Source organism: Pseudophryne corroboree, unplaced genomic scaffold (assembly GCF_028390025.1).
Source record: "Pseudophryne corroboree isolate aPseCor3 unplaced genomic scaffold, aPseCor3.hap2 scaffold_1462, whole genome shotgun sequence".
Classification (NCBI taxonomy): Eukaryota; Metazoa; Chordata; class Amphibia; order Anura; family Myobatrachidae; genus Pseudophryne; species Pseudophryne corroboree.
The window spans coordinates 22,666-49,560 of record NW_026968091.1 but is presented as its reverse complement, the minus strand read 5'-3'; the positions used below and the strand labels follow the sequence as shown (position 1 = coordinate 49,560).

At 48.9% G+C, this 26,895-nt stretch overlaps 8 non-coding genes across 8 annotated transcripts; 4 read left to right on the top strand and 4 right to left on the bottom strand.

Annotated features, from left to right (window-relative positions):
- Positions 1 to 1,562: 1,562 nt before the first annotated feature.
- On the top strand, positions 1,563 to 1,725 carry LOC134997753 (U1 spliceosomal RNA). Its single transcript, XR_010200141.1, has one exon. It is a non-coding gene; the product is annotated as a U1 spliceosomal RNA (small nuclear RNA).
- A 674-nt stretch (positions 1,726 to 2,399) lies between these two features.
- Positions 2,400 to 2,563, top strand: LOC134997730 (U1 spliceosomal RNA). Its single transcript, XR_010200119.1, has one exon. It is a non-coding gene; the product is annotated as a U1 spliceosomal RNA (small nuclear RNA).
- Positions 2,564 to 2,715: 152 nt separating this feature from the next.
- LOC134997748 (U1 spliceosomal RNA) lies at positions 2,716 to 2,878 on the top strand. Its single transcript, XR_010200136.1, has one exon. It is a non-coding gene; the product is annotated as a U1 spliceosomal RNA (small nuclear RNA).
- Positions 2,879 to 3,532: 654 nt separating this feature from the next.
- Positions 3,533 to 3,696, top strand: LOC134997718 (U1 spliceosomal RNA). Its single transcript, XR_010200108.1, has one exon. It is a non-coding gene; the product is annotated as a U1 spliceosomal RNA (small nuclear RNA).
- Positions 3,697 to 9,676: 5,980 nt separating this feature from the next.
- On the bottom strand, positions 9,677 to 9,840 carry LOC134997709 (U1 spliceosomal RNA). Its single transcript, XR_010200099.1, has one exon. It is a non-coding gene; the product is annotated as a U1 spliceosomal RNA (small nuclear RNA).
- Positions 9,841 to 10,494: 654 nt separating this feature from the next.
- On the bottom strand, positions 10,495 to 10,657 carry LOC134997739 (U1 spliceosomal RNA). Its single transcript, XR_010200128.1, has one exon. It is a non-coding gene; the product is annotated as a U1 spliceosomal RNA (small nuclear RNA).
- A 152-nt stretch (positions 10,658 to 10,809) lies between these two features.
- LOC134997726 (U1 spliceosomal RNA) lies at positions 10,810 to 10,973 on the bottom strand. The gene has a single exon (XR_010200115.1). It is a non-coding gene; the product is annotated as a U1 spliceosomal RNA (small nuclear RNA).
- A 674-nt stretch (positions 10,974 to 11,647) lies between these two features.
- Positions 11,648 to 11,810, bottom strand: LOC134997747 (U1 spliceosomal RNA). The gene has a single exon (XR_010200135.1). It is a non-coding gene; the product is annotated as a U1 spliceosomal RNA (small nuclear RNA).
- Positions 11,811 to 26,895: the final 15,085 nt, after the last annotated feature.

Genomic DNA, 26,895 nt, shown 5'->3' with positions numbered 1-26,895 from the left:
AGGGGGGGGTGCTGTCACGATCCGGGTATCTGGACGCCATTTCTTACCCATCAGATGCCTCCTAAGGCTGGCTCAGCGCTCCAGGACCGGATCCCATCTGTTATCCTGATGTGTACATTCCTGTATCCTCTCCTGTCACTCTGGGACGCTGTCACAGTAAACGCCATATTACACCTGGCATGGCGTCTCCCGCGGCCTCCGCCGCCGTCCCTGAACTTCTGCATGCAGAGTGTCTGAGTGGCGATTACGTCAGCCGCGGCCTCCGCTGTGTCCGCGTGGTTGGATGTGCATCTGTCAGCCTGGCGCCTCCTGTCTCCGGTGGCCGGCGCCGCCATTACTGTTTTCATTACCACATGGATTACAAACCAAACTTCCCTCCAAGTGTCTGCATGGGCGCAGCCATCTTGGATTCTGTCAGCTGATCATTTCCACCAATCTGTTCTCAGTATTGATAATCTGCATAATTGCCTAGCCAATCCCTTCCTTGCTGCAGGTATAAATACACTGTGCCTGAGCAAGGAAGGCGTCAGTGCTTTGGTTGTCAAACCTAGTTCCTGTTTGTCTCTCTCCTGTGATTGTCTTCCAGGTTCCAGCTCCTGTCTCAAGACTTCCACCATAGAGATCCGCACCAGCATTCCACCTGCGGTGTAGCCTGACTCTCCAATCCATTGTGGATTCATCTGTTTCCAGCTACAACATTATCTGCTTCCAGCTCAGCTTCCAGCAGAGTACAGCTTCCCTTAAAGGGCCGGTGTCCTTTCTACACTTTACCACTCTCCACCGGTATTATTATTTCTCCGCTCTCAAGTTCTACATTTCAGTTCATATTTCATCGCTCCCAAGTTCATTTATTATTTAACTGGTTCCAGCCAGTATCCACTCCGTGCTAACAACAGTCTGGTTCCAGCCAGTATCCACAGCAGCTGTTTTATCTTCAGCAACCCAGCTTTTCCTGGAACACCAGCTGGCACAATCCTGGGTTATCTCCATTGCTACAGTCGGGCCTGGTAAGGACTTTCCATCTAGAAGATCATAAGAACTATCTCACACTACCAGTGCCCTGTGGCTCCTGCCATCCTGTAGTACCCAGGAACTGTATTTATTCTTTGCTGACTTTTACGTTTTCTTTTACTGCTGCTGTGTTGCGGAGTTGTCATAATAAACATCATTGACTTTTATCCAAGTTGTCGTGGTCACGCCTTCGGGCAGTTATTATTCATGTTACTTACATGTCCAGGGGTCTGATACAACCTCCCAGGTTCCGGTACATCTCAGCCCCTACAACTGAGGCTGCCTCCCGTCAGCTCAGGCCCTCAGTTGTGACATGCTGACCCCTGTGATTTCCCCAAATGTGGGAAACTCGACTGCATTATTTGTTGTAGTGGGGGACTGTGTTTGTGTTTTCCTCTGGTCAGCTCTGGTAAAAGTCAGATTTCTTTGTCTCAGATCTTCCTCTAGCCTTGTTCTTTTTTCGAGAGTTCCCTTGTGCTGCCTCAGTTGGATCTCCTTCACTTGACAGGGATGTGCCCGAGCAGCGACCCTCCCCAGCTCTAGCCCAACTCCTACTTACCTGCCAGGTGAGATACTATGATCATGAAGGTGCTTTTCCCAGGGCAAGGCTCACCCATTGCACTCTGGGTGTGCTGCCCCTGCGATTTCCCCAAATGTGGGAAACTTGACTGCAGAATTTGTGTTTCCCCTGGTCGGCTCTCGTATAATTCAGATCTCTTTGTCTCAGGTCTCTCTCCAGCCTAGTTTGCTGTCTGTTTCCACTTCTTTTTTCTTGAGCCCCTCCCTTTTATACCCTTGTGCACTATCCTGACTTCTCCTCCTCTCTGCTTACTTTGTGCCTTCCAATGCACAATGCAAACTACAGGTAGTGCTGCAGGGCCCACACCCTTTTACTTGCCTTACAGAGCAGCTCTGGAGCTGTTACAGTGCCAAGCTGCTGCAAGAAATCAGCTTGAATGCTTCAGGGGCTGGGGCATGGCCAACATGAGACCAACACCGAAGGAGGGTGGGGGTGTTTAATGCAAACTAAGGGTCATCCAAGCGCCGCAAAAGGCTGCCATGCCCTGCACGCCCCTTTACTCTTTTCATATGCAGACGAGGGTTGAAGCCAACTTTGACCCAATGCTTGGATGACATCACCATATGCAAATCCATCTGCGGCAGGCCTTCCCCCAGGAATGCTTGCACTAGTTGTTGCATTTGGTTTGTTGTTTGGGGGTGCTTCAGTATTAGGCAGCCTTCTGCCCTCCCATGTTCATCTGAAAATATGTGTTCTCCCTGCAGTTGTTGTCCCCAGATGAGAGTTCCCTTGTGCTGCCTCAGTTGAATCTCCTTAACTTGACAGAGATGTGCCTGAGCAGCGGCCCTCCCCAGCCCTATCCCAAATCATACTTATTTTGCATAGGAGATACCATGGTCATGAAGATTATTCTCCAAGGGTGAGGTTCATTCATTGCATTCTGGGTATGCTGACCCCTGTGATTTCCCCAAATGTGGGTAACTCGACTGCATTATTTGTGGTAGTGGGGGACTGTGTTTGTGTTTTCCTCTGGTCAGCTCTGGTAAAAGTCAGATTTCTTTGTTTCAGATCTTCCTCTAGCCTTGTTCTTCTTTCGAGAGTTCCCTTGTGCTGCCTCAGTTGGATCTCCTTCACTTGACAGGGGGGTGCCCGAGCAGCGACCCTCCCCAGCTCAAGCCCAACTCCTACTTACCTGCCAGGTGAGATACTATGAACATGAAGGTGCTTCTCCCAGGGCAAGGCTCACCCATTGCACTCTGGGTGTGCTGCCCCTGCGATTTCCCCAAATGTGGGAAACTTGACTGCATAATTTGTGTTTCCCCTGGTCGGCTCTCGTATAATTCAGATCTCTTTGTCTCAGGTCTCTCTCCAGCCTAGTTTGCTGTCTGTTTCCACTTCTTATTTCTTGAGCCCCTCCCTTTTATACCCTTGTGTACTATCCTGACTTCTCCTCCTGTCTGCTTACTTTGTGCCTTCCAATGCACAATGCAAACTACACACCCCTTTACTTGCCTTACAGAGCAGCTCTGGAGCTGTTACAGTGCCAAGCTGCTGTAAGAAATCAGCTTGAATGCTTCAGGGGCTGGGGCATTGTCAACATGAGCCCCACACCGTAGGAGGGTGGGGGTGTTTAATGCGAACTAAGGGTCATCCAAGCGCCGCAAAAGGCCGCCATGCCCTGCATACCCCTTTTCTCTTTTCATATGCAGATGAGGGTTCCAGCCAACTTTGGCCCACTGCTTGGATGACATCACTGTATGCAAATCCGTCTTCTGCAGAACTTCCCCCAGGAATGCTTGTACTAGTTGTTGCATTTGGTTTGTTGTTTGGGGTGCTTCAGTATTAGGCAGCCTTCTGCCCTCCCATGTTCATCTGAAAATATGTGTTCTCCCTGCAGTTGTTGTCCCCAGATGAGAGTTCCCTTGTGCTGCCTCAGTTGAATCTCCTATACTTGACAGAGATGTGCCTGAGCAGCGGCCCTCCCCAGCCCTATCCCAAATCATACTTATTTTGCATAGGCGATACCATGGTCATGAAGATTTTTCTCCCAGGGTGAGGTTCATTCATTGCATTCTGGGTATGCTGACCCCTGTGATTTCCCCAAATGTGGGAAACTCGACTGCATTATTTGTGGTAGTGGGGGACTGTGTTTGTGCTTTCCTCTGGTCAGCTCTGGTAAAAGTCAGATTTCTTTGTCTCAGATCTTCCTCTAGCGTTGTTCTTCTTTCGAGAGTTCCCTTGTGCTGCCTCAGTTGGATCTCCTTCACTTGACAGGGGGTGCCCGAGCAGCAATCCTCCACAGCTCTAGCCCAACTCCTACTTACCTGCCAGGTGAGATACTATGATCTTCACTGTTAGGGCAATCAGGATGTGGAATTCCCTGCCAGGGAAGGTGGTAATGGCGGACTCTGTAATTGGATTTAAAAAAGGAATGGATACATTTCTGAATGAAAAAGCTATCCAAGGTTATAATACTTAAAATATCAACATGGTTAATCCGGGGGTAACATGAGTTGTAGTAGCTAACTTGTCATAAAACATTATTCAGCAAGTATGTAGAATCATCACAACTTAAAACAGGTTGAACACGATGGGCAATTTGCCTCTATTCAACCTCAAAAACTATGTTACTATATGTTACTATATTACTATGTTACTGTAGTATACAGAACACCACAATGCAATGAGCAGTGATAGTGAGCACTGATGAGGATACTAGAACTGACACTGAGCAGCAAGATGCAGCACTGGACTATTAGTAATGTACTGTAGTATGCTGAGCACAACAATGCAGCACAAGACAATGAGCAGTGATACTGAGCACTGATGAGGATACTACTGAGAACTGACACTGAGCAGGAGAGACACACTACTAGTATTACTGAGCAGCAATAAGTATCCACTGATACTGAGCACTGATATTGAGATTTCCACTGAGAGAACATAGCCACGTCCTCTCCGCTCTCTCTTCAATGCACGAGTAAAAATGGCGGCAACGCGCAGCTCTTTATATGGAATCCGAATCTCGCGAGAATCCGACAGCGGGATGATGACATTTTCCCTTGTTCAGGTTTTCCGAGTCAGGCGGGAACAACCGAGCCTGCCTCGGACCAGTGTAAACCACGTGGAGTTCGTGGGGAATTCGGTTCTCGGAGAACCGAACCCGCTCCTCTCTACCTTATACCCATCAATTTTTTTTATTTTCAATCTAAGCCCCTGCAGTTTTCTGTAAGCATCTGGTTTGCTATGATGATCAACAAGTCACAAGGGCAAACACTCAGGGCTTGAGGCGTAGATCTTAGGACCAGCTGCTACAAGCATGGCAGAGGTGTCACTATCACTGGTGACACCCAGAGAGGTGGCGAGGGAGATTGTAATGCAGTGCGCGCAGATAAGCAGCGCAATGGTAAAAAGGAGGCATGGTTTCATAGGTAGGGGCGTGGCCTGTTGTCCTGAATCTACATTTTGTTGCTCCGGGTGTCCCGGGAGTTGGGGGCTGCACCGGGGACTAGTGTGTGAGCGGTGCTGGCTCCTGCACAGTGACAGGGCATGGCCACTAGAGATGTGCACCGGAAATTTTTCGGGTTTTGTGTTTTGGTTTTGGGTTCGGTTCCGCGGCCGTGTTTTGGGTTCGAACGCGTTTTGGCTAAACCTCACCGAATTTTTTTTGTCGGATTCGGGTGTGTTTTGGATTCGGGTGTTTTTTTCAAAAAACCCTAAAAAACAGCTTAAATCATAGAATTTGGGAGTCATTTTGATCCCAAAGTATTATTAACCTCAATAACCATAATTTCCACTCATTTTCAGTCTATTCTTAACACCTCACACCTCACAATATTATTTTTAGTCCTAAAATTTGCACCGAGGTCGCTGGATGACTAAGCTCAGCGACCCAAGTGGCCGACACAAACACCTGGCCCATCTAGGCGTGGCACTGCAGTGTCACGCAGGATGGCCCTTCCAAAAAACACTCCCCAAACAGCACATGACGCAAAGAAAAAAAGAGGCGCAATGAGGTAGCTGTGTGACTAAGCTCAGCGACCCAAGTGGCCGACACAAACACCTGGCCCATCTAGGAGTGGCACTGCAGTGTCACGCAGGATGGCCCTTCCAAAAACACTCCCCAAACAGCACATGACGCAAAGAAAAAAAGAGGCGCAATGAGGTAGCTGTGTGACTAAGCTCAGCGACCCAAGTGGCCGACACAAACACCTGGCCCATCTAGGAGTGGCACTGCAGTGTCACGCAGGATGGCCCTTCCAAAAAACACTCCCCAAACAGCACATGACGCAAAGAAAAAAAGAGGCGCAATGAGGTAGCTGTGTGACTAAGCTCAGCGACCCAAGTGGCCGACACAAACACCTGGCCCATCTAGGAGTGTCACTGCAGTGTCACGCAGGATGGCCCTTCCAAAAAACACTCCCCAAACAGCACATGACGCAAATAAAAAAAGAGGCGTAATGAGGTAGCTGTGTGACTAAGCACAGCAACCCAAGTGGCCGACACAAACACCTGGCCCATCTAGGCATCATCTGAAGCAAGAAGTGGTAACGAGGTGGAATTCAACCCTCTATAAGCTTCAGAGGATGGAGGAGCAGCAAAAGGCCATTCAAGCCTATACATCTGACCACGATATAGGAGGTGGAATGCACCTGTCTCAAGCGCAGTGGAGAATGATTTCAACGTTGTGCAAGGTTCTGAAACCTTTTGAACTTGCCACACGTGAAGTCAGTTCAGACACTGCCAGCCTGAGTCAGGTCATTCCCGTCATCAGGCTTTTCAAGAAGAAGCTGGAGACATTGAAGGAGGAGCTAAGACAGAGCGATTCCGCTAGGCATGTGGGACTTGTGGATGGAGCCCTTCATTCGCTTAACCAGGATTCACGGGTGGTCAATCTGTTGAAATCAGAGCACTACATTTTGGCCACCGTGCTCGATCCTAGATTTAAAACCTACGTTGTATCTCTCTTTCCGGCAGACACAAGTCTGCAGGGGTTCAAAGACCTGCTGGTGAGAAAATTATCAAGTCAAGTGGAACTTGATCGGTCAACAGCTCCTCCTTCACATTCTCCCGCAATTGGGGGTGCGAGGAAAAGGCTCAGAATTCCGACCCCACCCGCTGGCGGTGATGCAGGGCAGTCTGGAGCGACTGCTGATGCTGACATCTGGTCCGGACTGAAGGACCTGCCAACGATTACGGACATGTCGTCTACTGTCACTGCATATGATTCTCTCACCATTGAAAGAATGGTGGAGGATTATATGAGTGACCGCATCCAAATAGGCACGTCAGACAGTCCGTACGTATACTGGCAGGAAAAAGAGGCAATTTGGAGGCCCTTGCACAAACTGGCTTTATTCTACCTAAGTTGCCCTCCCACAAGTGTGTACTCCGAAAGAGTGTTTAGTGCCGCCGCTCACCTTGTCAGCAATCGGCGTACGAGGTTACTTCCAGAAAATGTGGAGAAGATGATGTTCATTAAAATGAATTATAATCAATTGCTCCGTGGAGACATTGACCAGCGGCAATTGCCTCCACAAAGTACACAGGGAGCTGAGATGGTGGATTCCAGTGGGGACGAATTGATAATCTGTGAGGAGGGGGATGTACACGGTGATGAATCGGAGGATGATGATGAGGTGGACATCTTGCCTCTGTAGAGCCAGTTTGTGCAAGGAGAGATTAATTGCTTCTTTTTTGGTGGGGGTCCAAACCAACCCGTCATTTCAGTCACAGTCGTGTGGCAGACCCTGTCACTGAAATGATGGGTTGGTTAAAGTGTGCATGTCCTGTTTATACAACATAAGGGTGGGTGGGAGGGCCCAAGGACAATTCCATCTTGCACCTCTTTTTTCTTTCATTTTTCTTTGCGTCATGTGCTGTTTGGGGAGTGTTTTTTGGAAGGGCCATCCTGCGTGACACTGCAGTGCCACTCCTAGATGGGCCAGGTGTTTGTGTCGGCCACTTGGGTCGCTGAGCTTAGTCACACAGCTACCTCATTGCGCCTCTTTTTTTCTTTGCGTCATGTGCTGTTTGGGGAGTGTTTTTTGGAAGGGCCATCCTGCGTGACACTGCAGTGCCACTCCTAGATGGGCCAGGTGTTTGTGTCGGCCACTTGGGTCGCTGAGCTTAGTCACACAGCTACCTCATTGCGCCTCTTTTTTTCTTTGCGTCATGTGCTGTTTGGGGAGTGTTTTTGGAAGGGCCATCCTGCGTGACACTGCAGTGACACTCCTAGATGGGCCAGGTGTTTGTGTCGGCCACTTGGGTCGCTGAGCTTAGTCACACAGCTACCTCATTGCGCCTCTTTTTTTCTTTGCGTCATGTGCTGTTTGGGGAGTGTTTTTTGGAAGGGCCATCCTGCGTGACACTGCAGTGCCACTCCTAGATGGGCCAGGTGTTTGTGTCGGCCACTTGGGTCGCTGAGCTTAGTCATCCAGCGACCTCGGTGCAAATTTTAGGACTAAAAATAATATTGTGAGGTGTGAGGTGTTAAGAATAGACTGAAAATGAGTGGAAATTATGGTTATTGAGGTTAATAATACTTTGGGATCAAAATGACTCCCAAATTCTATGATTTAAGCTGTTTTTTAGGGTTTTTTGAAAAAAACACCCGAATCCAAAACACACCCGAATCCGACAAAAAAAATTCGGTGAGGTTTAGCCAAAACGCGTTCGAACCCAAAACACGGCCGCGGAACCGAACCCAAAACCAAAACACAAAACCCGAAAAATTTCCGGTGCACATCTCTAGTGGCCATGCCCTGTCACTGTGCAGGAGCCAGCACCGCTCACACACTAGTCCCCGGTGCAGCCCCCAACTCCCGGGACACCCGGAGCAACAAAATGTAGATTCAGGCCACCAGGCCACGCCCCTACCTATGAAACCATGCCTCCATTTTACCATTGCGCTGCTTATCTGCGCGCACTGCATTACAATCTCCCTCGCCACCTCTCTGGGTGTCACCAGTGATAGTGACACCTCTGCCATGCTTGTAGCAGCTGGTCCTAAGATCTACGCCTCAAGCCCTGAGTGTTTGCCCTTGTGACTTGTTGATCATCATAGCAAACCAGATGCTTACAGAAAACTGCAGGGGCTTAGATTGAAAATAAAAAAAATTGATGGGTATAAGGTAGAGAGGAGCGGGTTCGGTTCTCCGAGAACCGAATTCCCCACGAACTCCACGTGGTTTACACTGGTCCGAGGCAGGCTCGGTTGTTCCCGCCTGACTCGGAAAACCTGAACAAGGGAAAATGTCATCATCCCGCTGTCGGATTCTCGCGAGATTCGGATTCCATATAAAGAGCTGCGCGTTGCCGCCATTTTTACTCGTGCATTGAAGAGAGAGCGGAGAGGACGTGACTATGTTCTCTCAGTGGAAATCTCAATATCAGTGCTCAGTATCAGTGGATACTTATTGCTGCTCAGTAATACTAGTAGTGTGTCTCTCCTGCTCAGTGTCAGTTCTCAGTAGTATCCTCATCAGTGCTCAGTATCACTGCTCATTGTCTTGTGCTGCATTGTTGTGCTCAGCATACTACAGTACATTACTAATAGTCCAGTGCTGCATCTTGCTGCTCAGTGTCAGTTCTAGTATCCTCATCAGTGCTCACTATCACTGCTCATTGCATTGTGGTGTTCTGTATACTACAGTAACATAGTAATAGAGTAACATATAGTAACATAGTTTTTGAGGTTGAATAGAGGCAAATTGCCCATCGTGTTCAACCTGTTTTAAGTTGTGATGATTCTACATACTTGCTGAATAATGTTTTATGACAAGTTAGCTACTACAACTCATGTTACCCCCGGATTAACCATGTTGATATTTTAAGTATTATAACCTTGGATAGCTTTTTCATTCAGAAATGTATCCATTCCTTTTTTAAATCCAATTACAGAGTCCGCCATTACCACCTTCCCTGGCAGGGAATTCCACATCCTGATTGCCCTAACAGTGAAGATCATAGTATCTCACCTGGCAGGTAAGTAGGAGTTGGGCCAGAGCTGTGGAGGATTGCTGCTCGGGCACCCCCTGTCAAGTGAAGGAGATCCAACTGAGGCAGCACAAGGGAACTCTCGAAAGAAGAACAACGCTAGAGGAAGATCTGAGACAAAGAAATCTGACTTTTACCAGAGCTGACCAGAGGAAAGCACAAACACAGTCCCCCACTACCACAAATAATGCAGTCGAGTTTCCCACATTTGGGGAAATCACAGGGGTCAGCATACCCAGAATGCAATGAATGAACCTCACCCTGGGAGAACAATCTTCATGACCATGGTATCGCCTATGCAAAATAAGTATGATTTGGGATAGGGCTGGGGAGGGCCGCTGCTCAGGCACATCTCTGTCAAGTATAGGAGATTCAACTGAGGCAGCACAAGGGAACTCTCATCTGGGGACAACAACTGCAGGGAGAACACATATTTTCAGATGAACATGGGAGGGCAGAAGGCTGCCTAATACTGAAGCACCCCAAACAACAAACCAAATGCAACAACTAGTACAAGCATTCCTGGGGGAAGTTCTGCAGAAGACGGATTTGCATACGGTGATGTCATCCAAGCAGTGGGCCAAAGTTGGCTGGAACCCTCATCTGCATATGAAAAGAGAAAAGGGGTATGCAGGGCATGGCGGCCTTTTGTGGCGCTTGGATGACCCTTAGTTCGCATTAAACACCCCCACCCTCCTACTGTGTGGGGCTCATGTTGACAATGCCCCAGCCCCTGAAGCATTCAAGCTGATTTCTTACAGCAGCTTGGCACTGTAACAGCTCCAGAGCTGCTCTGTAAGGCAAGTAAAAGGGTGTGTAGTTTGCATTGTGCATTGGAAGGCACAAAGTAAGCAGACAGGAGGAGAAGTCAGGATAGTACACAAGGGTATAAAAGGGAGGGGCTCAAGAAAAAAGAAGTGGAAACAGACAGCAAACTAGGCTGGAGAGAGACCTGAGACAAAGAGATCTGAATTATACGAGAGCCGACCAGGGGAAACACAAATTATGCAGTCAAGTTTCCCACATTTGGGGAAATCGCAGGGGCAGCACACCCAGAGTGCAATGGGTGAGCCTTGCCCTGGGAGAAGCACCTTCATGATCATAGTATCTCACCTGGCAGGTAAGTAGGAGTTGGGCTTGAGCTGGGGAGGGTCGCTGCTCGGGCACCCCCCTGTCAAGTGAAGGAGATCCAACTGAGGCAGCACAAGGGAACTCTCGAAAGAAGAACAAGGCTAGAGGAAGATCTGAAACAAAGAAATCTGACTTTTACCAGAGCTGACCAGAGGAAAACACAAACACAGTCCCCCACTACCACAAATAATGCAGTCGAGTTACCCACATTTGGGGAAATCACAGGGGTCAGCATACCCAGAATGCAATGAATGAACCTCACCCTGGGAGAATAATCTTCATGACCATGGTATCTCCTATGCAAAATAAGTATGATTTGGGATAGGGCTGGGGAGGGCCGCTGCTCAGGCACATCTCTGTCAAGTAAAGGAGATTCAACTGAGGCAGCACAAGGGAACTCTCATCTGGGGACAACAACTGCAGGGAGAACACATATTTTCAGATGAACATGGGAGGGCAGAAGGCTGCCTAATACTGAAGCACCCCCAAACAACAAACCAAATGCAACAACTAGTGCAAGCATTCCTGGGGGAAGGCCTGCCGCAGATGGATTTGCATATGGTGATGTCATCCAAGCAGTGGGTCAAAGTTGGCTTCAACCCTCATCTGCATATGAAAAGAGTAAAGGGGCGTGCAGGGCATGGCGGCCTTTTGCGGCGCTTGGATGACCCTTAGTTTGCATTAAACACCCCCACCCTCCTTCGGTGTTGGTCTCATGTTGGCCATGCCCCAGCCCCTGAAGCATTCAAGCTGATTTCTTGCAGCAGCTTGGCACTGTAACAGCTCCAGAGCTGCTCTGTAAGGCAAGTAAAAGGGTGTGGGCCCTGCAGCACTACCTGTAGTTTGCATTGTGCATTGGAAGGCACAAAGTAAGCAGAGAGGAGGAGAAGTCAGGATAGTGCACAAGGGTATAAAAGGGAGGGGCTCAAGAAAAAAGAAGTGGAAACAGACAGCAAACTAGGCTGTAGAGAGACCTGAGACAAAGAGATCTGAATTATACGAAAGCCGACCAGGGGAAACACAAATTCTGCAGTCAAGTTTCCCACATTTGGGGAAATCGCAGGGGCAGCACACCCAGAGTGCAATGGGTGAGCCTTGCCCTGGGAAAAGCACCTTCATGATCATAGTATCTCACCTGGCAGGTAAGTAGGAGTTGGGCTAGAGCTGGGGAGGGTCGCTGCTCGGGCACATCCCTGTCAAGTGAAGGAGATCCAACTGAGGCAGCACAAGGGAACTCTCGAAAGAAGAACAAGGCTAGAGGAAGATCTGAGACAAAGAAATCTGACTTTTACCAGAGCTGACCAGAGGAAAACACAAACACAGTCCCCCACTACAACAAATAATGCAGTCGAGTTTCCCACATTTGGGGAAATCACAGGGGTCAGCATGTCACAACTGAGGGCCTGAGCTGACGGGAGGCAGCCTCAGTTGTAGGGGCTGAGATGTACCGGAACCTGGGAGGTTGTATCAGACCCCTGGACATGTAAGTAACATGAATAATAACTGCCCGAAGGCGTGACCACGACAACTTGGATAAAAGTCAATGATGTTTATTATGACAACTCCGCAACACAGCAGCAGTAAAAGAAAACGTAAAAGTCAGCAAAGAATAAATACAGTTCCTGGGTACTACAGGATGGCAGGAGCCACAGGGCACTGGTAGTGTGAGATAGTTCTTATGATCTTCTAGATGGAAAGTCCTTACCAGGCCCGACTGTAGCAATGGAGATAACCCAGGATTGTGCCAGCTGGTGTTCCAGGAAAAGCTGGGTTGCTGAAGATAGAACAGCTGCTGTGGATACTGGCTGGAACCAGACTGTTGTTAGCACGGAGTGGATACTGGCTGGAACCAGTTAAATAATAAATGAACTTGGGAGCGATGAAATATGAACTGAAATGTAGAACTTGAGAGCGGAGAAATAATAATACCGGTGGAGAGTGGTAAAGTGTAGAAAGGACACCGGCCCTTTAAGGGAAGCTGTACTCTGCTGGAAGCTGAGCTGGAAGCAGGTAATGTTGTAGCTGGAAACAGATGAATCCACAATGGATTGGAGAGTCAGGCTACACCGCAGGTGGAATGCTGGTGCGGATCTCTATGGTGGAAGTCTTGAGACAGGAGCTGGAACCTGGAAGACAATCACAGGAGAGAGACAAACAGGAACTAGGTTTGACAACCAAAGCACTGACGCCTTCCTTGCTCAGGCACAGTGTATTTATACCTGCAGCAAGGAAGGGATTGGCTAGGCAATTATGCAGATTATCAATACTGAGAACAGATTGGTGGAAATGATCAGCTGACAGAATCCAAGATGGCTGCGCCCATGCAGACACTTGGAGGGAAGTTTGGTTTGTAATCCATGTGGTAATGAAAACAGTAATGGCGGCGCCGGCCACCGGAGACAGGAGGCGCCAGGCTGACAGATGCACATCCAACCACGCGGACACAGCGGAGGCCGCGGCTGACGTAATCGCCACTCAGACAATCTGCATGCAGAAGTTCAGGGACGGCGGCGGAGGCCGCGGGAGACGCCATGCCAGGTGTAATATGGCGTTTACTGTGACAGCGTCCCAGAGTGACAGGAGAGGATACAGGAATGTACAAATCAGGATAACAGATGGGATTCGGTCCTGGAGCGCTGAGCCAGCCTTAGGAGGCATCTGATGGGTAAGAAATGGCGTCCAGATACCCGGATCGTGACAGCACCCCCCCCTTTAGGAGTGGCCCCAGGACACTTCTTTGGCTTTTGAGGAAACTTGGAATGGAATCTCCGGACCAAGGCAGGAGCATGGACATCAGAAGCATTGGTCCATGAACGTTCCTCAGGACCATAACCCTTCCAGTCAATAAGATATTGTAGTTGACCGTAACGGTGACGTGAGTCCAGGATCTTGGCCACTTCATACTCAACGCCTCGTTGAGTTTGGACTTTCGGAGTTGGAGGAAGTGAGGAATGAAACCGATTCAAGATCAGCGGTTTCAACAGGGAAACATGGAATGTCCTGGGTATTTTTAAGAAGGGAGGCAACTGGAGTCTGTAAGCAACAGGATTGATGACTTGTTCAATCTTGAAAGGAGGACACATAGATGCGGAGGAAGGCCTCCAAGTCCTGATTCACCCTCTCGGTTTGACCATTGGTCTGAGGATGGTAAGCCGTGGAAAACTTTAGCTTGACTTGGAGGACTTGACATAAACTTCGCCAGAATTTGGCTGTGAATTGAACTCCTCGATCTGAGATAATTTCTTCAGGAAGACCGTGGAGTCGGAAGATCTCTTGTATGAATACTTGAACCAACTTGGAAGCTGACGGAAGACCGGTGAGAGGAATGAAGTGTGCCATCTTGGTGAACCGGTCAACTACCACCCAGATGGTATTGAACTTGTTGCACATGGGTAAGTCTGTAATGAAATCCATCGACAAGTGGGTCCATGGTCGACGGGGAACGGATAGTGGAACCAGTTGCCCCGCAGGCGACTGGCGGGATACTTTATGTTGGGCACACTTTGGGCAAGATGCAATAAACTCCAAGACGTCCTTTTTCAGAGTTGGCCACCAATAGGACCTAGAGATAAACTCCAGGGTTTTTTAGATACCTGTATGTCCGGCAAAACGGGAAGCATGGGCCCAATGCATGAGCTTCTTCCTTAGCATCGGCTTCACAAAACTTTTCCCTGATGGGGGCGTAGAGTCCATCCCTACCGTGGAGAATGCCAACGGATTTATAATAGGATGCTTGTCTGAAGACTCTGACTCATTTTCTTGCTCCCATGAGCGGGAAAGGGCATCGGCCTTGCGATTCTGAGAGCCCGGACAGAACTGGAGTTTAAAGTCGAACCTGGAAAAGAAAAGTGCCCATCTGGCCTGACGAGGGTTGAGACATTGTGCGCCCTTCAGGTATAAAAGGTTCTTGTGGTCTGTAAGTATGGTGATTGAATGAGAAGCTCCCTCCAACAGATACCTCCACTCTTCTAGAGCGAGCTTGATGGCTAGCAACTCCTGGTCGCCAATGGCATAGTTGCGCTCAGCTGGGGAGAACTTCCGGGAGAAGAAACTGCAAGGGTGTAAATGGCCATCTTTAGCCCTCTGAGATAACACCGCTCCTACTCCAACGGAGGAGGCATCCACCTCTAAGATGAAAGGAGAGTCGATGTCAGGCTGTTTCAGAACAGGCGCAGAGATGAACCTTTGTTTTAAAAGATGAAATGCTTGCATGGCTTCTTCAGACCACTTGGACGGGTTAGCACCCTTCTTAGTGAAAGCAGTAATAGGCGCCACAATGGTGGAAAAGTCTCGTATAAACTTTCGGTAATAGTTGGCGAACCCTAAGAACCTCTGGACCCCTTTGAGGGTTAAGGGTACCGGCCAATTTTGGATTGCTTGTAGTTTCTCAGGATCCATCTCTAGTCCGGAACCGGACACAATGTACCCTAGAAACGGAATGGACTTGACTTCAAAGACGCATTTTTCTAATTTACAATAGAGATGATTGACACGGAGACGGGACAGAACCTCTTTAACCCAAAAACGATGTTCCTCTAAATCGTTGGCAAAAATGAGGATATCGTCTAGATAGACCACGACATGACAGTATAGAATGTCTCTGAAGATCTCATTGACAAAATGCTGGAAGACAGCTGGAGCATTGCTCAATCCGAAGGGCATGACGAGGTACTCATAATGTCCGTCACGGGTGTTAAAGGCGGTCTTCCACTCGTCACCCTCACAGATCCGGATGAGATTGTATGCACCTCGCAAGTCCAGCTTTGTAAAGATGGTAGCTCCGCTAACTCTGTCAAAGAGCTCAGTAATCAGGGGTAAAGGATAACGGTTCTTGATGGTAATGTCGTTCAAACCTCTGTAGTCGATGCACGGCCGCAGACCACCATCTTTCTTTTTTACAAAAAAGAAGCCTGCGCCGGCTGGAGAAGAAGAAGGTCGAATGAACCCCTTTGCTAGGTTCTCTTTAATATATTCCTCCATAGAATGCGTCTCAGGCAGAGACAACGGATAAGTTCGGCCTCGAGGTGGAACCTTCCCTGGAACGAGATCAATCGGACAGTCCCATTCTCTATGAGGAGGAAGGATATCAGCAGAAGCTTTACTGAACACATCCGTGAAATCTTGATATGGAGGAGGTGGAACATCAAACGACCTGGGGGAGGAAGAACAGACAGGCAATACTTTAAACAAACATGTCTCAGCACAGGAGGAACCCCATGCCAGGATTTGCGTAGTCGTCCAATCAATTGTAGGATTGTGAAGACGGAGCCATGGAAGGCCCAGGACCACAGGATGTGTGGCTCTTGGAATCACTAAAAAAGAAATAAGTTCGGAATGAAGAACTCCCACTCTCAGACGAACTGGTAGAGTCCTTAAAGAAATAACTGCATCAAAAATTTTGCTGCCATCCACGGCAGTTAAAGAAATGGACGAAGGAAGTCTCTCGGTGGGTAGGGACCACCGTTTAACATAGGCTTCGGTAATAAAGTTCCCAGCTGCTCCGGAATCAAGGAGGGCAATGACGTTCCGATAACGTTGAGCAACTTGAAGCGAGACTGGGAGATTACAATCTTGAGGAGATGGAGAGGAGATCATTACTCCTAGCCGGCCCTCTCCTTGGCGAGCTAGGATTTGGAGTTTCCCGGACGTTTGGGACAGGCATTAATGGTGTGAGACGGAGCTGCACAATAGAGACAGAGAAACTCGGAGAGACGTCTTCGGCGCTCAGCAGGAGTTAAACGGGAACGGCCAAGTTGCATGGGCTCATCTTTAGATGGTGACAGTTGACGAGGAGGAGGAGCAGAAGATTTTGGAGCAGATGATCTTCCACGCTCAGTTGCTCTCTCTCTGAAACGTAAATCAACTTTCGTGCAGAGTGAGATTAGCTCATCTAACTTAGAAGGTAAGTCTCTGGTAGCTAACTCATCTTTATTACGCTCAGATAAGCCATGCCAGAATGCAGCATACAGGGCCTCGTCGTTCCATGCCAGTTCGGATGCCAGGATCTGGAACTATATCAGATATTGTCCTACAGTACGTGACCCCTGGCGTAAACGGAGAATCTCGGATGAAGCTGAGGTTACCCGGCCTGGCTCGTCGAAGATGCGCCTGAATGTTGACACGAAGGCAGTGTAGGAAGATAGCAGGGTGTCGGACCTCTCCCATAACGGTGATGCCCAATCAAGGGCTGAGCCACTGAGAAGAGAAATAATGTAGGCAATTTTTGTACGGTCACTGGGAAAATTGCCAGGTTGTAGCTCAAACTGAATCTCACACTGGTTGAGAAATCCCCTGCAGAATCTTGGAGATCCGTCAAATTTTGCTGGCGTTGGAAGATGAAGACGTGGAGCAGAAATGGGTAAGGTGGGTGGGGTTATAGCTGGAGTCACTGTGGTTGACGCACCAGACGCGCCTGATCCACGGAGAGTTGTCAGAATCCCATCCAGCCGAGTAGAGAGATCCTGGAGACAGCGGATGATGTGGCCCTGTGCAGCCTCCTGATGTTCTAGTCGGGCTGCCAGTTCTTGCATCGGCCTGGCCGCTTGATCCTGGTCTCCGGCTGGATTCATTAGGTCAGTGCTTACTGTCACAACTGAGGGCCTGAGCTGACGGGAGGCAGCCTCAGTTGTAGGGGCTGAGATGTACCGGAACCTGGGAGGTTGTATCAGACCCCTGGACATGTAAGTAACAAGAATAATAACTGCCCGAAGGCGTGACCACGACAACTTGGATAAAAGTCAATGATGTTTATTATGACAACTCCGCAACACAGCAGCAGTAAAAGAAAACGTAAAAGTCAGCAAAGAATAAATACAGTTCCTGGGTACTACAGGATGGCAGGAGCCACAGGGCACTGGTAGTGTGAGATAGTTCTTATGATCTTCTAGATGGAAAGTCCTTACTAGGCCCGACTGTAGCAATGGAGATAACCCAGGATTGTGCCAGCTGGTGTTCCAGGAAAAGCTGGGTTGCTGAAGATAAAACAGCTGCTGTGGATACTGGCTGGAACCAGACTGTTGTTAGCACGGAGTGGATACTGGCTGGAACCAGTTAAATAATAAATGAACTTGGGAGCGATGAAATATGAACTGAAATGTAGAACTTGAGAGCGGAGAAATAATAATACCGGTGGAGAGTGGTAAAGTGTAGAAAGGACACCGGCCCTTTAAGGGAAGCTGTACTCTGCTGGAAGCTGAGCTGGAAGCAGGTAATGTTGTAGCTGGAAACAGATGAATCCACAATGGATTGGAGAGTCAGGCTACACCGCAGGTGGAATGCTGGTGCGGATCTCTATGGTGGAAGTCTTGAGACAGGAGCTGGAACCTGGAAGACAATCACAGGAGAGAGACAAACAGGAACTAGGTTTGACAACCAAAGCACTGACGCCTTCCTTGCTCAGGCACAGTGTATTTATACCTGCAGCAAGGAAGGGATTGGCTAGGCAATTATGCAGATTATCAATACTGAGAACAGATTGGTGGAAATGATCAGCTGACAGAATCCAAGATGGCTGCGCCCATGCAGACACTTGGAGGGAAGTTTGGTTTGTAATCCATGTGGTAATGAAAACAGTAATGGCGGCGCCGGCCACCGGAGACAGGAGGCGCCAGGCTGACAGATGCACATCCAACCACGCGGACACAGCGGAGGCCGCGGCTGACGTAATCGCCACTCAGACACTCTGCATGCAGAAGTTCAGGGACGGCGGCGGAGGCCGCGGGAGACGCCATGCCAGGTGTAATATGGCGTTTACTGTGACAGCGTCCCAGAGTGACAGGAGAGGATACAGGAATGTACACATCAGGATAACAGATGGGATCCGGTCCTGGAGCGCTGAGCCAGCCTTAGGAGGCATCTGATGGGTAAGAAATGGCGTCCAGATACCCGGATCGTGACAGCACCCCCCCCTTTAGGAGTGGCCCCAGGACACTTCTTTGGCTTTTGAGGAAACTTGGAATGGAATCTCCGGACCAAGGCAGGAGCATGGACATCAGAAGCATTGGTCCATGAACGTTCCTCAGGACCATAACCCTTCCAGTCAATAAGATATTGTAGTTGACCGTAACGGTGACGTGAGTCCAGGATCTTGGCCACTTCATACTCAACGCCTCGTTGAGTTTGGACTTTCGGAGTTGGAGGAAGTGAGGAATGAAACCGATTCAAGATCAGCGGTTTCAACAGGGAAACATGGAATGTCCTGGGTATTTTTAAGAAGGGAGGCAACTGGAGTCTGTAAGCAACAGGATTGATGACTTGTTCAATCTTGAAAGGAGGACACATAGATGCGGAGGAAGGCCTCCAAGTCCTGATTCACCCTCTCGGTTTGACCATTGGTCTGAGGATGGTAAGCCGTGGAAAACTTTAGCTTGACTTGGAGGACTTGACATAAACTTCGCCAGAATTTGGCTGTGAATTGAACTCCTCGATCTGAGATAATTTCTTCAGGAAGACCGTGGAGTCGGAAGATCTCTTGTATGAATACTTGAACCAACTTGGAAGCTGACGGAAGACCGGTGAGAGGAATGAAGTGTGCCATCTTGGTGAACCGGTCAACTACCACCCAGATGGTATTGAACTTGTTGCACATGGGTAAGTCTGTAATGAAATCCATCGACAAGTGGGTCCATGGTCGACGGGGAACGGATAGTGGAACCAGTTGCCCCGCAGGCGACTGGCGGGATACTTTATGTTGGGCACACTTTGAGCAAGATGCAATAAACTCCAAGACGTCCTTTTTCAGAGTTGGCCACCAATAGGACCTAGATATAAACTCCAGGGTTTTTTGGATACCTGTATGTCCGGCAAAACGGGAAGCATGGGCCCAATGCATGAGCTTCTTCCTTAGCATCGGCTTCACAAAACTTTTCCCTGATGGGGGCGTAGAGTCCATCCCTACCGTGGAGAATGCCAATGGATTTATAATAGGATGCTTGTCTGAAGACTCTGACTCATTTTCTTGCTCCCATGAGCGGGAAAGGGCATCGGCCTTGCGATTCTGAGAGCCCGGACAGAACTGGAGTTTAAAGTCGAACCTGGAAAAGAAAAGTGCCCATCTGGCCTGACGAGGGTTGAGACATTGTGCGCCCTTCAGGTATAAAAGGTTCTTGTGGTCTGTAAGTATGGTGATTGAATGAGAAGCTCCCTCCAACAGATACCTCCACTCTTCTAGAGCGAGCTTGATGGCTAGCAACTCCTGGTCGCCAATGGCATAGTTGCGCTCAGCTGGGGAGAACTTCCGGGAGAAGAAACTGCAAGGGTGTAAATGGCCATCTTTAGCCCTCTGAGATAACACCGCTCCTACTCCAACGGAGGAGGCATCCACCTCTAAGATGAAAGGAGAGTCGATGTCAGGCTGTTTCAGAACAGGCGCAGAGATGAACCTTTGTTTTAAAAGATGAATTGCTTGCATGGCTTCTTCAGACCACTTGGACGGGTTAGCACCCTTCTTAGTGAAAGCAGTAATAGGCACCACAATGGTGGAAAAGTCTCGTATAAACTTTCGGTAATAGTTGGCGAACCCTAAGAACCTCTGGACCCCTTTGAGGGTTAAGGGTACCGGCCAATTTTGGATTGCTTGTAGTTTCTCAGGATCCATCTCTAGTCCGGAACCGGACACAATGTACCCTAGAAACGGAATGGACTTGACTTCAAAGACGCATTTTTCTAATTTACAATAGAGATGATTGACACGGAGACGGGACAGAACCTCTTTAACCCAAAAACGATGTTCCTCTAAATCGTTGGCAAAAATGAGGATATCGTCTAGATAGACCACGACATGACGGTATAGAATGTCTCTGAAGATCTCATTGACAAAATGCTGGAAGACAGCTGGAGCATTGCTCAATCCGAAGGGCATGACGAGGTACTCATAATGTCCGTCACGGGTGTTAAAGGCGGTCTTCCACTCGTCACCCTCACGGATCCGGATGAGATTGTATGCACCTCGCAAGTCCAGCTTTGTAAAGATGGTAGCTCCGCTAACTCTGTCAAAGAGCTCAGTAATCAGGGGTAAAGGATAACGGTTCTTGATGGTAATGTCGTTCAAACCTCTGTAGTCGATGCACGGCCGCAGACCACCATCTTTCTTTTTTACAAAAAAGAAGCCTGCGCCGGCTGGAGAAGAAGAAGGTCGAATGAACCCCTTTGCTAGGTTCTCTTTAATATATTCCTCCATAGAATGCGTCTCAGGCAGAGACAACGGATAAGTTCGGCCTCGAGGTGGAACCTTCCCTGGAACGAGATCAATCGGACAGTCCCATTCTCTATGAGGAGGAAGGATATCAGCAGAAGCTTTACTGAACACATCCGTGAAATCTTGATATGGAGGAGGTGGAACATCAGACGACCTGGGGGAGGAAGAACAGACAGGCAATACTTTAAACAAACATGTCTCAGCACAGGAGGAACCCCATGCCAGGATTTGCGTAGTCGTCCAATCAATTGTAGGATTGTGAAGACGGAGCCATGGAAGGCCCAGGACCACAGGATGTGTGGCTCTTGGAATCACTAAAAAAGAAATAAGTTCGTAATGAAGAACTCCCACTCTCAGACGAACTGGTAGAGTCCTTAAAGAAATAACTGCATCAAAAATTTTGCTGCCATCCACGGCAGTTAAAGAAATGGACGAAGGAAGTCTCTCGGTGGGTAGGGACCACCGTTTAACATAGGCTTCGGTAATAAAGTTCCCAGCTGCTCCGGAATCAAGGAGGGCAATGACGTTCCGATAACGTTGAGCAACTTGAAGCGAGACTGGGAGATTACAATCTTGAGGAGATGGAGAGGAGATCATTACTCCTAGCCGGCCCTCTCCTTGGCGAGCTAGGATTTGGAGTTTCCCGGACGTTTGGGACAGGCATTAATGGTGTGAGACGGAGCTGCACAATAGAGACAGAGAAACTCGGAGAGACGTCTTCGGCGCTCAGCAGGAGTTAAACGGGAACGGCCAAGTTGCATGGGCTCATCTTTAGATGGTGACAGTTGACGAGGAGGAGGAGCAGAAGATTTTGGAGCAGATGATCTTCCACGCTCAGTTGCTCTCTCTCTGAAACGTAAATCAACTTTCGTGCAGAGTGAGATTAGCTCATCTAACTTAGAAGGTAAGTCTCTGGTAGCTAACTCATCTTTAATACGCTCAGATAAGCCATGCCAGAATGCAGCATACAGGGCCTCGTCGTTCCATGCCAGTTCAGATGCCAGGATCTGGAACTGTATCAGATATTGTCCTACAGTACGTGACCCCTGGCGTAAACGGAGAATCTCGGATGAAGCTGAGGTTACCCGGCCTGGTTCGTCGAAGATGCGCCTGAATGTTGACACGAAGGCAGTGTAGGAAGATAGCAGGGTGTCGGACCTCTCCCATAACGGTGATGCCCAATCAAGGGCTGAGCCACTGAGAAGAGAAATAATGTAGGCAATTTTTGTACGGTCACTGGGAAAATTGCCAGGTTGTAGCTCAAACTGAATCTCACACTGGTTGAGAAATCCCCTGCAGAATCTTGGAGATCCGTCAAATTTTGCTGGCGTTGGAAGATGAAGACGTGGAGCAGAAATTGGTAAGGTGGGTGGGGTTATAGCTGGAGTCACTGTGGTTGACGCACCAGACGCGCCTGATCCACGGAGAGTTGTCTGAATCCCATCCAGCCGAGTAGAGAGATCCTGGAGACAGCGGATGATGTGGCCCTGTGCAGCCTCCTGATGTTCTAGTCGGGCTGCCAGTTCTTGCATCGGCCTGGCCGCTTGATCCTGGTCTCCGGCTGGATTCATTAGGTCAGTGCTTACTGTCACAACTGAGGGCCTGAGCTGATGGGAGGCAGCCTCAGTTGTAGGGGCTGAGATGTACCGGAACCTGGGAGGTTGTATCAGACCCCTGGACATGTAAGTAACATGAATAATAACTGCCCGAAGGCGTGACCACGACAACTTGGATAAAAGTCAATGATGTTTATTATGACAACTCCGCAACACAGCAGCAGTAAAAGAAAACGTAAAAGTCAGCAAAGAATAAATACAGTTCCTGGGTACTACAGGATGGCAGGAGCCACAGGGCACTGGTAGTGTGAGATAGTTCTTATGATCTTCTAGATGGAAAGTCCTTACCAGGCCCGACTGTAGCAATGGAGATAACCCAGGATTGTGCCAGCTGGTGTTCCAGGAAAAGCTGGGTTGCTGAAGATAAAACAGCTGCTGTGGATACTGGCTGGAACCAGACTGTTGTTAGCACGGAGTGGATACTGGCTGGAACCAGTTAAATAATAAATGAACTTGGGAGCGATGAAATATGAACTGAAATGTAGAACTTGAGAGCGGAGAAATAATAATACCGGTGGAGAGTGGTAAAGTGTAGAAAGGACACCGGCCCTTTAAGGGAAGCTGTACTCTGCTGGAAGCTGAGCTGGAAGCAGGTAATGTTGTAGCTGGAAACAGATGAATCCACAATGGATTGGAGAGTCAGGCTACACCGCAGGTGGAATGCTGGTGCGGATCTCTATGGTGGAAGTCTTGAGACAGGAGCTGGAACCTGGAAGACAATCACAGGAGAGAGACAAACAGGAACTAGGTTTGACAACCAAAGCACTGACGCCTTCCTTTCTCAGGCACAGTGTATTTATACCTGCAGCAAGGAAGGGATTGGCTAGGCAATTATGCAGATTATCAATACTGAGAACAGATTGGTGGAAATGATCAGCTGACAGAATCCAAGATGGCTGCGCCCATGCAGACACTTGGAGGGAAGTTTGGTTTGTAATCCATGTGGTAATGAAAACAGTAATGGCGGCGCCGGCCACCGGAGACAGGAGGCGCCAGGCTGACAGATGCACATCCAACCACGCGGACACAGCGGAGGCCGCGGCTGACGTAATCGCCACTCAGACACTCTGCATGCAGAAGTTCAGGGACGGCGGCGGAGGCCGCGGGAGACGCCATGCCAGGTGTAATATGGCGTTTACTGTGACAGCGTCCCAGAGTGACAGGAGAGGATACAGGAATGTACACATCAGGATAACAGATGGGATCCGGTCCTGGAGCGCTGAGCCAGCCTTAGGAGGCATCTGATGGGTAAGAAATGGCGTCCAGATACCCGGATCGTGACAGCACCCCCCCCTTTAGGAGTGGCCCCAGGACACTTCTTTGGCTTTTGAGGAAACTTGGAATGGAATCTCCGGACCAAGGCAGGAGCATGGACATCAGAAGCATTGGTCCATGAACGTTCCTCAGGACCATAACCCTTCCAGTCAATAAGATATTGTAGTTGACCGTAACGGTGACGTGAGTCCAGGATCTTGGCCACTTCATACTCAACGCCTCGTTGAGTTTGGACTTTCGGAGTTGGAGGAAGTGAGGAATGAAACCGATTCAAGATCAGCGGTTTCAACAGGGAAACATGGAATGTCCTGGGTATTTTTAAGAAGGGAGGCAACTGGAGTCTGTAAGCAACAGGATTGATGACTTGTTCAATCTTGAAAGGAGGACACATAGATGCGGAGGAAGGCCTCCAAGTCCTGATTCACCCTCTCGGTTTGACCATTGGTCTGAGGATGGTAAGCCGTGGAAAACTTTAGCTTGACTTGGAGGACTTGACATAAACTTCGCCAGAATTTGGCTGTGAATTGAACTCCTCGATCTGAGATAATTTCTTCAGGAAGACCGTGGAGTCGGAAGATCTCTTGTATGAATACTTGAACCAACTTGGAAGCTGACGGAAGACCGGTGAGAGGAATGAAGTGTGCCATCTTGGTGAACCGGTCAACTACCACCCAGATGGTATTGAACTTGTTGCACATGGGTAAGTCTGTAATGAAATCCATCGACAAGTGGGTCCATGGTCGACGGGGAACGGATAGTGGAACCAGTTGCCCCGCAGGCGACTGGCGGGATACTTTATGTTGGGCACACTTTGAGCAAGATGCAATAAACTCCAAGACGTCCTTTTTCAGAGTTGGCCACCAATAGGACCTAGAGATAAACTCCAGGGTTTTTTGGATACCTGTATGTCCGGCAAAACGGGAAGCATGGGCCCAATGCATGAGCTTCTTCCTTAGCATCGGCTTCACAAAACTTTTCCCTGATGGGGGCGTAGAGTCCATCCCTACCGTGGAGAATGCCAATGGATTTATAATAGGATGCTTGTCTGAAGACTCTGACTCATTTTCTTGCTCCCATGAGCGGGAAAGGGCATCGGCCTTGCGATTCTGAGAGCCCGGACAGAACTGGAGTTTAAAGTCGAACCTGGAAAAGAAAAGTGCCCATCTGGCCTGACGAGGGTTGAGACATTGTGCGCCCTTCAGGTATAAAAGGTTCTTGTGGTCTGTAAGTATGGTGATTGAATGAGAAGCTCCCTCCAACAGATACCTCCACTCTTCTAGAGCGAGCTTGATGGCTAGCAACTCCTGGTCGCCAATGGCATAGTTGCGCTCAGCTGGGGAGAACTTCCGGGAGAAGAAACTGCAAGGGTGTAAATGGCCATCTTTAGCCCTCTGAGATAACACCGCTCCTACTCCAACGGAGGAGGCATCCACCTCTAAGATGAAAGGAGAGTCGATGTCAGGCTGTTTCAGAACAGGCGCAGAGATGAACCTTTGTTTTAAAAGATGAAATGCTTGCATGGCTTCTTCAGACCACTTGGACGGGTTAGCACCCTTCTTAGTGAAAGCAGTAATAGGCACCACAATGGTGGAAAAGTCTCGTATAAACTTTCGGTAATAGTTGGCGAACCCTAAGAACCTCTGGACCCCTTTGAGGGTTAAGGGTACCGGCCAATTTTGGATTGCTTGTAGTTTCTCAGGATCCATCTCTAGTCCGGAACCGGACACAATGTACCCTAGAAACGGAATGGACTTGACTTCAAAGACGCATTTTTCTAATTTACAATAGAGATGATTGACACGGAGACGGGACAGAACCTCTTTAACCCAAAAACGATGTTCCTCTAAATCGTTGGCAAAAATGAGGATATCGTCTAGATAGACCACGACATGACGGTATAGAATGTCTCTGAAGATCTCATTGACAAAATGCTGGAAGACAGCTGGAGCATTGCTCAATCCGAAGGGCATGACGAGGTACTCATAATGTCCGTCACGGGTGTTAAAGGCGGTCTTCCACTCGTCACCCTCACGGATCCGGATGAGATTGTATGCACCTCGCAAGTCCAGCTTTGTAAAGATGGTAGCTCCGCTAACTCTGTCAAAGAGCTCAGTTATCAGGGGTAAAGGATAACGGTTCTTGATGGTAATGTCGTTCAAACCTCTGTAGTCGATGCACGGCCGCAGACCACCATCTTTCTTTTTTACAAAAAAGAAGCCTGCGCCGGCTGGAGAAGAAGAAGGTCGAATGAACCCCTTTGCTAGGTTCTCTTTAATATATTCCTCCATAGAATGCGTCTCAGGCAGAGACAACGGATAAGTTCGGCCTCGAGGTGGAACCTTCCCTGGAACGAGATCAATCGGACAGTCCCATTCTCTATGAGGAGGAAGGATATCAGCAGAAGCTTTACTGAACACATCCGTGAAATCTTGATATGGAGGAGGTGGAACATCAGACGACCTGGGGGAGGAAGAACAGAGAGGCAATACTTTAAACAAACATGTCTCAGCACAGGAGGAATCCCATGCCAGGATTTGCGTAGTCGTCCAATCAAGCAATGACGTTCCGATAACGTTGAGCAACTTGAAGCGAGACTGGGAGATTACAATCTTGAGGAGATGGAGAGGAGATCATTACTCCTAGCCGGCCCTCTCCTTGGCGAGCTAGGATTTGGAGTTTCCCGGACGTTTGGGACAGGCATTAATGGTGTGAGACGGAGCTGCACAATAGAGACAGAGAAACTCGGAGAGACGTCTTCGGCGCTCAGCAGGAGTTAAACGGGAACGGCCAAGTTGCATGGGCTCATCTTTAGATGGTGACAGTTGACGAGGAGGAGGAGCAGAAGATTTTGGAGCAGATGATCTTCCACGCTCAGTTGCTCTCTCTCTGAAACGTAAATCAACTTTCGTGCAGAGTGAGATTAGCTCATCTAACTTAGAAGGTAAGTCTCTGGTAGCTAACTCATCTTTAATACGCTCAGATAAGCCATGCCAGAATGCAGCATACAGGGCCTCGTCGTTCCATGCCAGTTCAGATGCCAGGATCTGGAACTGTATCAGATATTGTCCTACAGTACGTGACCCCTGGCGTAAACGGAGAATCTCGGATGAAGCTGAGGTTACCCGGCCTGGCTCGTCGAAGATGCGCCT